The sequence below is a fragment of the Saccostrea cucullata genome, unplaced genomic scaffold (genome assembly GCF_032062105.1).
Source record: "Saccostrea cucullata isolate Sc308-1 unplaced genomic scaffold, CSIRO_AGI_Scuc_v1 ctg24, whole genome shotgun sequence".
In the NCBI taxonomy this organism is placed as follows: domain Eukaryota; kingdom Metazoa; phylum Mollusca; class Bivalvia; order Ostreida; family Ostreidae; genus Saccostrea; species Saccostrea cuccullata.
The window spans coordinates 540565-558265 of record NW_026933183.1 but is presented as its reverse complement, the minus strand read 5'-3'; the positions used below and the strand labels follow the sequence as shown (position 1 = coordinate 558265).

Here is a 17701-nt window from a genome sequence, read left to right as displayed (position 1 = left end):
ACTGCTACCAATCTGTATCATTCCATTGGACTTTGGAACAAAACATATTGGTAGTAGACTTCTGGACTTAACAACTGATCTGCATCTTAATATTTATTTCATCTAACACCCTTAACAGATATATTGATATAAAATAGCACATCTGAAAATTATTGCTATGAACTTTAAACAAACAGTTAATCGTTTTGCATATAAAACTTAAAACATACCAAAAGAATAAGACGCTCAATTAATTAATTAATAATAAGCTGTTCAATGAAAAAAATATTCTTCTTTAGTAAAAGTTTCATATCAGTTTTCTTCTTTACTGGCAAACCTTTAGCAGAATTAGAAGGTTTATTGTACTTTTTAATTTTAGGCCTTTGAATTTTTATGTTATAGCCAAAATGCCAGATTTTCACAGATTTTATATTTAATATCATAATATAATTGAAGGAAAATACACTCGGTATAATCGACTGAATTAAGTAAGAAGAATAAGAAGAAGTTTTCTTACTTCTAATTTATTTTATTTTTTAAAAGAAGAAATCAATACCTTCGGAAAAACAAATCGATAAGTGATTTGTTATCAACCATTATGTGCTTGACATCATTGCATAAGTGCATATGACAGATTAGATATAACCCTCTAGATGCAAAGTGATTTTAAAATTTAAAGAACAATCAATAAAGTATATTGAAGGCTGTGCCACTTTCTATGTGGAACAAGGAACAATAATAACTGTTTGAATAGTAAGTATCAGACATCGTTAAATAGTAATCTAGTTTCATCTAAACTGAATTACATGTTATTGGCTTGAGTTTTCTTCTTCATTATAATTATCATTTTTGATACAATTAGCGATGTTTTTATATATGTACATTGAATAATTCAGTTAAAATATTTGATTTTATTTTTTCTTCTCCATTTTGATATTCAGAATAGGACGACGATAGATCTATGCATATATTAGTCAGTTTTTGCACATTTTCTTTTCTGAATATCAAAACAGGACCGTAAATGTACCATTAAATGTTCCCCCTTTTTCCTTTTTCTGTAAACTGTCATACTTTCATTTATTCTTATTCTGCTTAAAAGACTTGTTATAAAACCTATCCATTTTCTTTTTCTCTCTTGATACTTTTATAGTTTATTCTGAATTAGATGCAGGGAGAATAGATGACTAAACATTGAATAATCGAATATTAAAGATTATACATGTGTGGAAAACAAAAATATTGACGCTAAAACATTTCGAGTTTAAAATTTGAATTTTACTACCGAATACAACGTTTACCTGTTCAATAGAAAAGGCTCAGGGTGTGTATAATTACCGGTAAACAAAAGTGATGTTTCCAGGGCCCTAACAAAAATATACTTGAGGTACCAATACCTCATAGTAGTGAACTATATAAATAAAGCTGTTTTTTCAAATATATTTCATGCAAAGCTTTCACTTTAGTGATTCCAAGAATTTTTACTTGGATTTCAGACTGGGCTATCTTTAAAATCATGTTTGCTTGCCCTCTCCCGACCCATGAAAAAATTATCGGGTCGGTAGGTAGGTGGAAAAATCTTTTGACCAGGAAAAATTAACATATTTGTTGACGGAATAAGAGGGATTAAAAGAATACAATTGTACTAGAATGTAAAAAAAAAAAACAGATTTGAATTTTAGTCAGTCGGTTAGGAGAGGGCAACCAAACAAACTTTCAAAGATGACCCTGTTATATTTCTGTAAAATAATTCTTGTATGCATTATTTTCAAATGAAATAGAAAAAAATACTTTAAATGAATAACATATTATTTATAAATCTTATACCAATGTTGTTGAATTCAAGAGATTTTAGCCATTAAAATATTTTTAAAGGTTCTAAAATTGAGTTTTTATTGGAAATCAAGATAACCAAGTATTAACTTGAGTTAACTTTAGTATAATATCCTATAGTTACAGTTTTGGTAGTCCATGTTTTATCCTTTTCACAATATTCTACATTGGATTAATAAGATTGAGCAATATTTGTTATCTTTTCTTTTTCTAATCAGGTACAGTCTGTCTATCTCTTTAAATAAACCCCATTTATCTCTCAAAATCAAGCTGGGAGTTATCTTTTGTAAATTCATTGCCACTAGAAATTAATGATTAGATAAATTGAAGTATACAATTTTTTTTCTTGCAGCTGCCAAAAATATTTGAACACACAAAGTTTCTTTAGAAAGTCTTGGAAAATGGATTCCTCAAAAGTAACAAATTACATAATGATTTTCTTTCAACAGTTGTTTTCCATTTCATTTTTTTTTTCATTCATGCAATTCGTTTGAAAAAATTATAATATTTGTTTTTTACCGTTTTCTTCTTTTACCGATATTTAGGACTCAGCGGACGCGGGTTACGTCATATGTTCTTCTGTAACAGATATAAAAGCGCATGTATAACAATTTTCCTGACTTATTTTTACATGTACATGTATCACAAAATAGAAAATAAAATTTTAAAAAACGAAGCAAAATTAGCTTCATTGAAACGCTATTCATGATATTAATATTATCATCATCATTCTATTTTTTTATTATTATCATTAGTATTATATATCATTTTAAGGAGCAAGAAAAATATGAAGATGAGAATCCAGGAAATGTGTATATGGAATTAGGCACCCCAGATTATGAAAAAATTCAGGACTCTGCAGTACGTTTTTTTAAGCTAATAAGAAGTCAAATTATAGGCTTAATTTTCAATTTTTAAATAAAGCCGATAAGAAAGTTACATGACTCGGCAGTACTTTTTTTATTCAGCAAATTAAATTCAAATTGTGGACTTAATTTACACATTTTTAAATCAAGCCAATAAGAAAGAATTTTTTCTCTATTCTCTTTTAATAATATTAATGAGTTTTAAAAGTGACAGCAAATCTATTGTTATCCCCTTATATTAAATGTTTTAAAATATCAATTGACCTTAATCATCGTTATGTTTAGGTTATTTTGAAACCAAAGAAGACAGATAAAGGGTATATGATGCCTGTTGAAATTCACGATCCGGGATATTCCAAATTAGTGAGTTTTGCCAAGATATTTATCAATTTTTAAATATAAACTCAAAGTTCAGTTTTGTGTTCCTTTTCAATTCTTCAGCTCAAATGTTCATAAAAGAACTGGCCCCAAGGTCCTTAAAGTAAAAAAAAACACTTGAGTTAACATTTAATTTTTATATCTTGAATTCTATCTTTGGTTTGTATTATAAATAGTGTAATGAAACGGAAAATCATATTGGATTGAAATGCCTTTGAAATAGACCAATCTAATCATTGTATAATTGACCAATCAGCGCTTGATATTATAACCAATCAGAGTTCCAGAATCATCAACCAATCATTAGTTATTAGAATAGGGTATAAATACAGACACCCATGAAGTATTTGGTTACTTGGTGGTAACTCATCGCTTGGTTAACACCTCCTGGACTAGGTTCTTGGGCTGTGTCGGGAAACAACAGAATTGTTAGTTAAACCACTCAGCTCAGGAACCTAGTTCCTTAATAGTGTGTCTCAGTGACTATAGTGTCTTGGTGACTTATTTGATATAGTGTCTTGGTGACTTAAAATAGTGTCTTGGTGACTTTTACATAAAGGTGTCTCAGTGACTTTTAGGGTGTGTTTTTTTTGGTAGTTGCAGACTGTGTCGGGAAACAACAAAATTGTTGGTTAAACCACTCAGTCTGCAACTACAGTGTTATAACTTCATATTTGATTATTTGCTTGATCGTTAGTGATTCAATTGTGGTTGATTCTTTTCTTATAATTCGTTGTCGTTAAGTTCATATTTGTTTGCTAATCATTTATCCAGATAGGACCGAGGAAAAAGTATATACACATAGTGAATTTCAATCAGTTTCTTGTTATAGTGTCATCTTTGTTGAAGTTTGTTTGATTCATATTATAAACGTGATACTTAGGAAGGAATCCTAAGCGGACCTATTAAATAATTATTTGTACTTTGTAAAAACGTTACAAATTTGGTGGCAGCGGTTTTAGGAATATTACGTTTATATATTTTGTATCATTTGTTGATCTATTATTTGTTTTCATTTTGTGGGCATGTTGTAAAACATGGCTGACAAGGATATTACCGACATTGACAAAGAAATAACGTTCATAGAGCAGAAGCTACAAGAGTTGAAAAATGACAGTTTAAACATTCACAATGCTAGTTTAGCCAAGGATACAAGTGCTAATAAAACAAGTACCCCAGATGTTCGATCAGATACGAAATCAAAAGATTCAGGTTTTGCATCAGGGAGATTTTCTGATATAGACTTTCACGGTGATGTTAAACCGAAAAAGCATCCCATAGGAAAAGTTTCTTGGGAAGATGAAATGTTGTTTGGTACAAGTAGTGTTCCTTCCGATGAGGGCAAAAGACCTGGTTATTTAATGTCAACACCAGTCTCTGGAAGTGCAACAGAGTCAAACATTACTAATCGCCGAAAGGATCGTCGATTTAGTAGACAAGATACAGAGACCGATATCATAACGGCAACAGAGAAGAAACCACAGACCCATATAAAACCTGCAACATTTGATGGTACTGGATCCTGGTTAGATTATCGTTCCCATTTTGATGCATGCGCCATGTTGAATAAGTGGACGGATCTAGAGAAAGGTTTATATTTAGCAGTTTCCTTGAGAGGACAGGCTCAGGGTGTACTGGGGAATTTGCCTAACACACACAAGCATGACTATGTCTTACTTGTGAATGCATTAGAGGAGAGATTTGCACCCTCGAATCAAAATGACTTGTATAGGACCCAGCTGCGAGAACGCCGACAACGAGCAACGGAAACTTTACCAGAACTGGGACAATCCATAAGAAGACTCACAAGCTTGGCATACCCAACGGCGCCAAGAGATGTACAAGAAACGCTGGCAAAAGAACAGTTTATTGATGCTCTCCTAGATGCTGACATGAGATTGAGAATCAAACAAGCAAGGCCATTAAATCTCAATGATGCTATTCGACATGCTGTCGAATTGGAAGCATTTGTTAAATCTGATCGTAAAATGTTAGAAAAACAAACCCACTTGCGACCAATGCAGTCAGAGAAAACTGAGGGAAACAAGAAAGCCATATCAGATCCGATCAGCACAAGTATATTGGTAGAGCTGAAGGATGAAATAGGAAAACTTCGTAAGGAAGTTAATGACATGAAAGCAAAGAATTCACAGGATGTTGTATACAAAAAGAAATTTGGAGCTACCAGCAACAGACGCTGCTATTTGTGTGGATCTCCAAATCATTTCAGATATGACTGTCCACAAGGTTATAGAACTCAACAAAACGCATCATCACAAAAGAAATACTCATATAGTACAAAGAAACATCCTGTACAAAACACATTCAAATGCATCACGTCTTACAAAGCTCAAGTTGGGGTAAACCAGAATGATCCTGAGGCTGGAATGTACGTGAAAGCTACCATCCAGGGGATTGAAGCGAATTTGCTTGTTGACACGGGAGCAACACTATCAGTACTGTCAAGTAAAGTTTATGAGGCTATACAAAACAAACCAGTTTTGTACAAAACCGATCAAATAGTCTCTTCCGCATGTGGGACCGACTTAACTGTGAAAGGAAAAACTAGCATTTGCATTAATCTGGGTGAGAGTTTTTATAGCCAAGATGTCATCGTAGCAGATTTTTCTCTTGATGGAGTCATTGGACTTGACTTTATGAAGAAATACAATTGTACAATAGACATAGTTAATGGGTATTTTAAGGTTAACGACAAAGTTTACAAAGTTGATTTCTTTGGCAAAATCGGTTGCTTTAGAATTAACTCGAAAGAGATGATTGTCGTTCCTGCCAGAAGTGAGATAGTGACTTATTGTAAGGTCTCAATGCCGTCAAAATCCTACGACATGAAAGAAGTTTTAGGTTTGATAGAACCGTCGGAGAGGTTTCTCAAATCAGGAAAAGCATTAATAGCAAGATCAGTTGGATATGTAAAAGATGGAGAAATACCAGTCCGAATGATGAATCCATCCCATGAACATCAAACAGTGTATCCAGGAACATTTATTGCAAATATGAGTTCAGTTGACAATGTTTTTGAACCAACCTCTACAGTAAATAAGCCATGCAAAGATCTGCCATCTCATCTGCAGGATCTGTTTGTGAGATCTAAAGTTAATCTAAATGGTGGTGAAATACCTCAGTTACAGAAGTTTTTGGCTAGGTATGCAGATATATTTGCGAAGTCAGACAGAGACTTGGGACGTACTTCACTGGTTAAACACACGATTGATACCAAGGACGCACGCCCACTGAAAGAACCTCCTAGAAGAATTCCACATCATTTACAGGACGAGATGAACAAGCAATTAGATGACATGCTTGACAGAAAAATCATAGAGAAATCGAATAGTCCATGGGCATCGGGAGTCGTTTTAGCGAAAAAGAAAGATGGTTCTTTGCGATTTTGTGTGGATTACAGGCGTTTAAATGCAGCTACAGTCAAAGACGCCTACCCACTTCCACGCATCGACGACTCGTTAGACAGTCTTGCCGGAGCAAAGTGGTTTTCAACCCTCGACTTGTGCTCCGGGTATTGGCAAGTTAGCATGGATGACTCAGATAAACTAAAAACGGCATTTGCAACTAAACGTGGTTTATACCATTTCAATGTTATGCCGTTTGGCCTTTGCAATGCCCCGGCAACCTTCGAAAGGCTAATGGAAACTGTTCTGAGTGGCTTGCAATGGCAAATATGTTTGGTATACCTAGATGACATCATTGTTATCGGAACATCGTTTACCAACATGTTAGAAAACCTCACACAGGTATTTGATAGACTGTCATCTGCTAACCTGAAACTGAAAGCAAGAAAGTGTCACTTGTTTCATAAGACTGTTGAATTTCTCGGACATGTGGTATCAGAGGAAGGAGTAAGCACAGATCCTTCAAAAATTTCTGCAGTACAAAATTTGTCTGTGCCTACTAATCTAACAGAGGTTAAAAGCTTTTTAGGCCTTTGCAGCTACTACAGACGTTTTATACACAACTTCGCAGCAAAGGCAAAACCACTGAACAAATTGACTGAGAAGGGATCAAATTTCAAATGGACAGATGATTGTCAAGCATCCTTTGATTCCCTTCGACATGCACTTATCTCCGCACCAATTCTTGCCCATCCTGACTTTACACAGTCATTTATTTTGGATACAGATGCTAGCGACGTAGCAATAGGGACAGTTCTTTCACAGACACAAAACGGAGTAGAAAGAGTAATTGCTTTTGGAAGCAGAACCTTGTCAAAAGCAGAACGGAAATATTGCGTTACAAGAAAGGAGCTGTTGGCTGTTGTCTACTTTACAAAGTATTACAAACACTACTTGTATGGCAAGCAATTTTTAGTCAGAACAGATCACAGTTCTTTGAAATGGCTAATGAACAGCAAGAATCCAGAAGGCCAGCTTGCTCGATGGTTTGAATCACTGAGTAATTTTCAAATGACCATTGAACACAGACCAGGGAATAAGCATGCAAATGCTGATGCCCTCAGCCGTTTACCTTGCAGAAAAGCATGTTGTACATCTTCTGAGAGTATAGTTAATACCATAAGTAGCACAACACCTACGGATAAGTTGTCTTTGAAAACCAAACAAAACGAGGACAGAGACATAAATCAACTGATCAAATGGGTTGAAAAAGGTGTAAAGCCAAAGTCATCAGAGATTTCTGGTCATAGCAACTTCATTAAGTCTCTATGTTCTCAGTGGGATGCTCTGGTATTAGAGGATGGAATGCTCTTCCGAAAGAAAAAGCACGAAAATGGCAAAGTTTCTCTGCAAGCTGTTGTGCCATACAGTGAAAGACGAACAGTATTAGGACAGTTCCATGATGAAAGGACTTCTGCACATCTTGGGATAAAGAAAACATTGGCGAAGATAAAATGCAAATACTATTGGCCAGGATTGCAGAAAGATGTTAAATTGTACATTGCTGGTTGTGAAAAGTGCCAAAGACGAAAATCACCAAATACTACGAAACGTGCACCGATGCAAGTTGTCACTTGTGGTGCACCAATGGAACGTATTGCTACAGATATATTAGGCGAACTTCCCATGTCTAATAATGGTAACCGATATATACTAGTCGTATCGGATTACTTTACTAGATGGACAGAAAGTTTTCCTATGGCTAATATGGAAGCCGCAACTGTAGCTAAGGTGATAGTGGAAGAAGTCATAGCCCGCTTTGGAGTGCCTGGAACTATTCACTCCGATCAAGGAGTCCAGTTTGAAAGCAATCTTTTTACAGAAATGTGCCGGCTTTTGAATATAAAGAAAACACACACCACCCCGTACCACCCCCAATCGGACGGGATGGTCGAAAGATTCAACAAAACTCTGGCTACCATGTTATCAGCCTATGTCAATGAGCACCATACGGATTGGGACGAACATCTCCCATACGTAATGATGGCATACAGAGCAGCAGTCCACGAATCAACGGGTGCAACTCCAAACAAAATGATGTTAGGTAGAGAGGTCGCTACACCTCTGGATATCGTATACGAGGTCCATTCTGATATTAAGAGAATTCCGCAGAATAGATGGGTTTGGGAGTTACAAGAAAAATTAGAAGAAGCACATGCAGTTTTCAGGGAAATGACAAAAGAGAGTATAGAACGACAGAAGTGGTACCATGATAGAAAGTTAAACTGGCAGTCGTTTAAGCCAGGTGACAGGGTTTACGTTTACTTCCCAAAACGTAAGACCGGTACATCTCCCAAATTCACGTCATATTGGCAAGGACCATTTGATATTATTGAGAAATGTTCCAATGTTACTTATAAAGTAAACTGTGGATACAGAGGTGCAAACCAAGTCATTCATACTGACAGGATAAGGCTAATGAAAGACCAAATCCTAACATCAGAACCTTTGCAAGCGAATAACATTGCAGAAAATACAATGTCTGATTCCTCTGAAAACATTGCTCAAGATGCCGAGGAAACATATGAAAAGGAGAGTTTTCAGGCAGATGGCAAACGAAAGAGAAGCAGACCAGCCTACCTTAGTGATTACGTCTCTTTCTGAATATGTAAATAAAAATCAGTTTGGTAGGAAATACTACTGCAGTTTTAAAGTTCAATGTTTTTAACCTTATCATACTTTTTGTTTACCTATGCGAGGACGCATAATTTCTTTCGAAGGCGTGGGTAATGTAATGAAACGGAAAATCATATTGGATTGAAATGCCTTTGAAATAGACCAATCTAATCATTGTATAATTGACCAATCAGCGCTTGATATTATAACCAATCAGAGTTCCAGAATCATCAACCAATCATTAGTTATTAGAATAGGGTATAAATACAGACACCCATGAAGTATTTGGTTACTTGGTGGTAACTCATCGCTTGGTTAACACCTCCTGGACTAGGTTCTTGGGCTGTGTCGGGAAACAACAGAATTGTTAGTTAAACCACTCAGCTCAGGAACCTAGTTCCTTAATAGTGTGTCTCAGTGACTATAGTGTCTTGGTGACTTATTTGATATAGTGTCTTGGTGACTTAAAATAGTGTCTTGGTGACTTTTACATAAAGGTGTCTCAGTGACTTTTAGGGTGTGTTTTTTTTGGTAGTTGCAGACTGTGTCGGGAAACAACAAAATTGTTGGTTAAACCACTCAGTCTGCAACTACAGTGTTATAACTTCATATTTGATTATTTGCTTGATCGTTAGTGATTCAATTGTGGTTGATTCTTTTCTTATAATTCGTTGTCGTTAAGTTCATATTTGTTTGCTAATCATTTATCCAGATAGGACCGAGGAAAAAGTATATACACATAGTGAATTTCAATCAGTTTCTTGTTATAGTGTCATCTTTGTTGAAGTTTGTTTGATTCATATTATAAACGTGATACTTAGGAAGGAATCCTAAGCGGACCTATTAAATAATTATTTGTACTTTGTAAAAACGTTACAATAGGTGCAGTTCTGAATAGTATTAAGATTCAACAATATGATTGAATGTTTGTTTACATCTTCAAAATATTTTCAAATGTTATTTTGGTTTAAATTTTTCATTCAAATCTGTTCTCAGTTGATGTTGTTGTGGACTGGTAGCTAATTTAGTCGCAGTATATCATTTTGGTTTCCTTCTACAACTTTTTTAAATATTTTTAACCCCAAAAAATTGAACTTCAACCCCCCCTCCAGTTTCAATTTCTCGTTTATTTTTTTCACCTGTGTATTCCTTGCTTGTCAAGAATTTTTTCGACTCCCCACGTAAAATAATGCAACGTGACTGTCTTTAAGTTTCAATGATTTCTTTGAATGGATTTTACTAGTATTATTTATTATTGTTATTTATTAGTATTGTCATACTAATATAATCTGGTGTTGCTATTTATTATGTAATTTTGATCAAGGAATGCTTCCGCAATAAAAACCCATATGAAAAAAACTATTAGAATTCAATCGGAGTATTCAGTTGACTACTAGTTGACGGTCAACTGACCGTCAATTGACCATTAGTTGAATTTTTGCCATGCAAATGAGGGAGCGATCAACTCATTTGCATAGAGTGGGCCACTGTTGAATGCTCCTATATATTCTTTGCAGTTGACCGCTAGTTTAATACTCCACTATTTCCTTTACAGTTAACCACTAGTTGAATACTCCACGATTTTCTTTGCAGTTGACCGCTAGTTGAATACTCCTCTATTTCCTTTACAGTTGACCGCTAGTTGAATACTCCACGATTTTCTTTGCAGTTGACCGCTAGTTGAATACTCCTCTATTTCCTTTGCAGTTGACCGCTAGTTGATTACTCCTCTATTTCCTTTGCAGTTGACCGCTAGTTGAATACTCCTCTATTTCCTTTGCAGTTGACCGCTAGTTGAATACTCCATTAGTCAGTGCACGTAGGTTGCTTTCATTAAATATCTGAAAAAAATGGAGGGCGATTTGAAATCTAAGACAAGCAGTGTTCTTGAAAATATGAAAAGTCAAACAAGTGGAGTTTCTTGTAAAACTAAATGCATTATAAATGAATTGAGCTGGCACACTCTCATAAGTTGTTACATTCCTTCTTCATTTTCTGGGCAGAAGAAAAGGTTATATATAGTATTAGTCTAAAGCAATTGTATATTAATTTTTACCAACACAACAAGAAACACAACAAGACACTTGATGCATAACAGGTTTTCAGAATTCTTTCAATATTTAAAAAAGTACACAAAAATAGGGACCTTTACTGGCTACAATTTTTTGCATTCCTATTATCTGTTTAAAAATAACAAGCTTAGTAAAAACAAATCTTTAAATTTTATATACTTACAATAGTACATGAGATATTTCACACGCTGAATCATCACGAAGACAATAATGTTTCAAATCAAAATTCCTATCTTCTACAGAAAACACACATGTACTGATTCAAATCTTGGTTGTTGTATGGTATAACAAGCCTGATCTATGAAATTGAATTTTGAACCCAACATAAATTTAGCGTGGGAGAAATTTTCTAACAAGTCGGAGTGTTCAACTAGTGGTCAACTCTTGTTCTGCTTGAAATTTCAAAGTATTAGCATTCAATTAATGGTCAACTGGCCGTTTTATGCAAATCAGTTGATCGCTTTTCAGAAAAGCATTCAACTACGAGTGGTCAACTGTTTTCGCATTAACAGTTGACGACTAGTTGACGGTTAGTTGACGGCTAGTTGACGGTCAACTACACATTTTCGTATTGGAATTCTGCAGGAGTATAAAATGATTAATGCGCCCCTAAGAGTTATAAATTTCAAAACTATCAAATGTATCTAAGCGATTTAATAATTGTTGTGACGAAACTGAATAAATCTTTGGCAACACGATGATGAGGTAGGGATCAAAAGTATTTATAACTCTTCAGTTTTGAAGTTATTTACTTTTCACAGGATTTTTTTCCTGATCTATTTTAGAAAGAACTGACATTTCTTTATCTCTGTATATAGATATACATGTACAATATTTGAGAAATCGCAAGGTTGTTATGTTTAGTAATTCTCCATAATTCATCTTTGCAGGAATCTTCCATTAAAAAATAATTCCCAATTCAGAATTTAAACTGAATACGAGAAAGATGTGTACAGCGATTAAAATCTCTCTTTCTGTGCCATTGCATTCTTAGGCTTTGGGAGAATTTTTTTAAAATAAGATATTGCATATTATCATATTTTACAAACAAAAAGTTAAAAGTATTTGTATATCATATCTTGATTTTAGAATAACAACTCATCGGATTCGCCATATGAATTACCAGTGCATGTTGTTCGACCTTTTCAAAATGAGACGTCGAGCAAGAAAACCTCAAATTTAACAGACACCGTAAGCGTTTATTTCGTATTTACATACATGAATTTACAGGTTGACCCATGAGATCAATATTTTAATACAAATCCGCTTGACATTTATCCAAAAACATCAGTTCATTGCTTAAAAAACACACAAATCATAATGTATATAAACATGATATAATTTTTTTTTTTAAATATTATGAAAAGCAATTTCAAAAATACTAAAAATTTTTTTCGTTATAATTACATATAACTCTATACAACTTACTGAACTGTTATGCAACATACACTTAATGTTCACGTCATAGAAATATGATGTTACCTTTTCCACAAGAACATCATATCGCGGTACAAGATTCTCTAAAGTTTAGCGTAAATGATATTAAGTCGTAATAGTTTCATAAAAAATAACTTTTCCTTTTTTATGAGATTTTAGCAAGTATAAAATAGAAGGAAATAGGCATTAAATTTAAGATTGAATGAACTTTTTAAAGTGCGTGAAATTGCCTGAATGCGGGGAAACGGTATATGCGTGATTTTGCATTAGAAATAGGAAATGGTATATGCCTTAAAATGCATGATTGCGGGGAAGGGGGTTAATAAAGAAAAATGTTAAAAAAAGAAACTACGATCAACAGCAAAGTAGAAAAAATAACATGAATATTTTGAAAATTAGAATTTTCTATTTTGAAAGTCCTTTCATAAATCGGAATCAAAACCGCCCCTACCAGAAAGGAATCAGGTCAAATCCAAACGAAGCAAGAGGCCATTTTTGATTGGCTGTGTCATTTTCATTTTTAAGATAATTAACTGATACTTGGTGACTGTGGTGGTTTTGTACATCAACAAAAAAGGTAAACATATCGTAAATTACCTTTTTGAATAAAGAAGTGCATCAAAGTACTCCCACATTGTCAAAAACATTTTTTCAGTATTCCGTTATTTGGGTTATTATTTGTCTGTAGATACACCTGAAGGCAACGCGGATTCTCAAAACTCATCAACAGGTAAATTGTAGATTCTTTTTAAATCAAAATTTACATTTAAACATAAATTTTTCTATAGCGTAGATTAAAAAAAAACAGATAAAAAATTTTAAATCGATATATTACTTTTTATTCCGATTCAGAACAAATTTTATAAATAAACTGTCATTGATAAATATTTCAAAGGGAATACCACATTGGAGACGACAACTTTGACAAGAACATCGCAGAAAACAGTATCAACAACTGAACCGATAACAACATCAAGAACAACGAGCACTTCAAACGTGACAACAACAACGACAATATCAACTACAACTACAACAATAGCTCCAGACATATCCAGTAATATTATCTTTATTGGTCAATATGTTTGCAATGAAATATTTAACAATTGAGTTTTTATTTTTAGACGTGGTCACGTGACCCCGTCTTTTAGTTTACTCTCAGAGGCCTAAAAATAGAAAACGGAAGCCGTGGTGATAACACATGAATTAAATCTACGGATACAAAAGAGTGCAGAAATTGTTTCGATCAAAACATAAACATTTTGTATCAAACTGAAGAAATTGATATGAACCTTTGTCTAACTCAACTAATAAAGTATTTTGATAATTTAAAACTGAAAATATTAACTGTAAATAACACTAGTAGACAAAGTACTATACTGCGTACAGTGTATTATTATGACTGTGTACGCATCATCCATTGTTTACTTCCGGAAAAGTTATTAGTTCATACCTGATGAAATTCGGAGCAGTTCAGAAAGGTTTCCAGACTGAGCAATTATTAAAATTTCTACTTCAAATCAAATTAAATGGAAAATGTGAATGTATATTATTCATATTTTTGTTTTTAGTATGTTAATGAAAATTTAAAGTTGTTATTAAAACTCGTAAAAAAAATCACATTAATTTTGTGAAATCTAGCATGAAGATTATTTTGACCCCGTCTTTCAGTACTGTCTCAGTACTTTGATTTTTTATGTCGTCGGTCCTATAACACACTTTGCCGTGCTGACAAATTGAATATCGTGCGTTAGCGCGGAATGATAATTTGTCGGCACGGCCAGGTGTTTTATAGGATCGACGACATAAAAAATAAGAATTCAATGCTTATATTTACCTTCTCTTAGTCCCTTTCATCATTTATTTTTTTTATTTCGGTATCTTTAATATGAATTGAGCACCTTTCATATTTGCTGTGCTTTCTAGACGTTTGAGCTGTTTGCGGCGTTGAAAAGTTAAATAACGCAAATGATTGATTGATTGATTGATTAATTGTACATTGTTTAACGTCCCTCTTGAGAATTTTTCACTCATATGGAGACGTCACCGTATGCCGGTGAAGGGCTTCAAATTTAGACCTATACTCGGCACTCAGGGCCATTGAGCAGTGAGGGTTCTTTATTGCCAGCGCCTACGGGACCTACTTGTACCTTTTTAAGCTCATATCCAAAAGACCCGTGACTTTTACTTCTAGTGCCGAGCGCTTGGCGAAGGAACAGTCACTACCTTTGTTTACGTCTTAGGTATGACGCGGCGCCGCGAACGAGAATCGAACCCGGGCCTCCCGATCACGAAGCGAACGCTCTACCACTAGGCTACCGTGACCGGTAATACCGCAAATGAGCCTTGCGAGGAAAAAATGACAAATTAATTTTAAACGCACAGTTGTATTTTTAAGATAATTTAACAGGGTAGTTGATCTTATCAATGAGTAAAAAAATATACATTATGGTGTTCCAAGAATTTTGAAAATATATGTAGTTCCCATTGTGTATTCTACTGCGTGTTGACAAGGTTTGGCGTGTGTTATTAAGGTCTTCCGTTTCTAACGGAAGACCTTCAACTGATTCTGATGGTAAAGATTATTAAGGTCTTCCGTTTCCAACGGAAGACCTTCTACTGATTCTGTTGGTAAAGATTATTAGGGTCTTCCGCTTCCTTCGGAAGACCCTACTGTTATTCTATTGTTTCTTATTATTCTTTTTTTTCCTGCCGGATTTTTGACAGGCGATTTCTCAAAGACCTTTCGACCGATTTTTATGAAACTTTCAGGTTAGATACCTTGTGTTTACACCTATTTATACCTGTTTACAATTTTTTGATACATGCCTTTCTTTGTGAGTTATTGCCCTTTAATTGATAATTTTTGATGTCTCGCTTCCACTAAAAATCTCAGGAACAACACATGATATTTCCATGAAAGCTGGAGAACTTGTAGCCAATACATTGTAGATGTGCAGAACGATAAAATTATAAGCTGATTTCTTAAAGCTCAGAAGCTATGTGACGGCAAATTTTAGCATCTTTTTTTTCCTTGAAATTTTGCTTCTTTTTGTGTAATAACTTTTGAACCGAAAATAATTTGGTAAGAAATATATAATAAAAGTTGTGCGTAATTACAAGAGCTTTCATATAAGATCAAGGAAAAGGGGCTGGCCCCTATAATTAGGGGTTAATAGCTCATACACGTTTTTTTCTGATAGCTAAAAATATTGGTATATTATGAAAAAGTTTGACTGAAATAATTTCGAACTTATTAAATCTTGCCATTTGATATAAAAAGAAATAAACTTCAAGCTATATTTAATTGTTTTTTTATAAAACAAATATGTGAGAAACCTTTCAGGAACAAGTTGTCCACTATAGCCAGCCAAGCCTTTACTGCATGTGTACTGTTTTAGTTGATGCATCTGAAAGATATAGTTTTGATTCGGTGTTTTTCTGTTTTCTTTTTATTCAAATATTAAAAATAAGGTGATGTACACAATAATTAGTTTAGAGGATTTTTTTTCGGGGCCTCTTGTTTGTAAACAACGCGCGGCATTGTGGGAAATGTGAAGGTTCTAAAGACGCGATGTACTAAAAACCTGATTTGACCTGATTCATAATTGTCAGTAAATATTCCAAACAAACCATTTTTTTGTAAAGCATAATGCATAATAGTAATAAAGTCTTTAAATAAGTCATTTAAAGTACTCAATATTATCACTTTATTTAAGATAAAAACATTAGGTAAATATCAGGTCTTTTGTATATCCGGTTTTTAGTGCGTCCCATCGAAATTGGACACATGTTGACAAACTCAAACTGAAAGAAATCGAGAAATGATGTGAAGCTGAACATTTTTTCACCATACAAACCGTATGTAGACATGCACGCACATTTAATCTGCAGCTACGAAGTACTTTTTCAATCCTCTGGAGCATTATTCCAAGCAGAATTATCCGATTTACAATTTCTTGTGTGAATTGTTTACGAGGAAATCCCGACTGTACTATTATGATGAACACTCTAAACTAGTTATAATGTTGCAATTTCTAAGATTAAATGAGAATATTCTTTTTATTGTTAAAAATAATACAAATCATGAGCTTTTCTTCCATTACCTACCCGACCCGAGAAACCCGAAACCGAACCTAAAAAAATCAATTTCTTGTGTGAATTGTTTACGAGGAAATCATGGGAATTAAGGTAAGAATTTTTTAACCTAAAATTTACAATACTATGGTCAGCTGATGGCAGCTTAATTAGATCTTTGATTTTTTTAGAAATACTTTAATACACAGACTCACCGATATATTGTTTGTATACAGTTCAGACGCTCTCTATTAACCATTTAAAATCCAGACAGCTTTATATTTTATTTAAATATATGTGATCATGTAATTTCAACAAGACTCGCATTCAACATGTTCAAAGTCATACTTTAATTCACATTACACTTATTGTTACAGTGTATATTCTCCAACTAATATGTTAATGGTGCGACTGTTAGGGTGAGGTCAGATACTTATTAAGTTTAAATATAGCTCAGGTTTTTCAAACTGGACTTGACATTTGGTGCATCAATGCCCTGTTCACACCGAGAGTTTCATTCAAATAAGTTTAATTCGATCGAATTAATTTACTGCGCATTAAATTACTTTGCATTAGCTTTGTGTGAACGCTAAGAAAAGCTAATTCGAATCAAATTTTGAGGCATGCGTAATGGCAAAATTAAGTCAAATGCTACATGTTTATGGTCAGCTTTAAATACTTGTGGTAATTTTGAGTGAAAAACTAAGGAAAACAGCGTTAATCACTAGAATGTTTCTAGAGACACTGTGATATTAGGCCTAGAAAAAAAATATGTTTGTTTCCGCTTTCAGGCTGAAAAAATATGGGTAGGTAGGTAGGCAATTTTTTTTTTTTTTTAATTTTTTTTGCTTCTTTAATCAAAACATGTATAGAAGAAATATTAATGACAAAAGAAATGGTGTTTTCAAGCATTTCTGTGACTTAAACTTATAATAGAAAGGTTAAAAGCTTGCAAAGTTGGAGACTCTTATTCCCTGGGTGAAATCTTGCACAACTGGGACAAAAGCATTAAAAAAAGTATTAG

General features: G+C 33.9%; 1 long non-coding RNA gene across 1 annotated transcript; it reads left to right on the top strand.

Annotated features, from left to right (window-relative positions):
• The first annotated feature begins 662 nt into the window (after positions 1-662).
• LOC134237562 (uncharacterized) lies at positions 663-3025 on the top strand. The gene is made up of 5 exons (XR_009985842.1): positions 663-732; positions 2162-2225; positions 2355-2411; positions 2584-2670; positions 2961-3025. It is a non-coding gene; the product is annotated as an uncharacterized LOC134237562 (long non-coding RNA).
• Positions 3026-17701: the final 14676 nt, after the last annotated feature.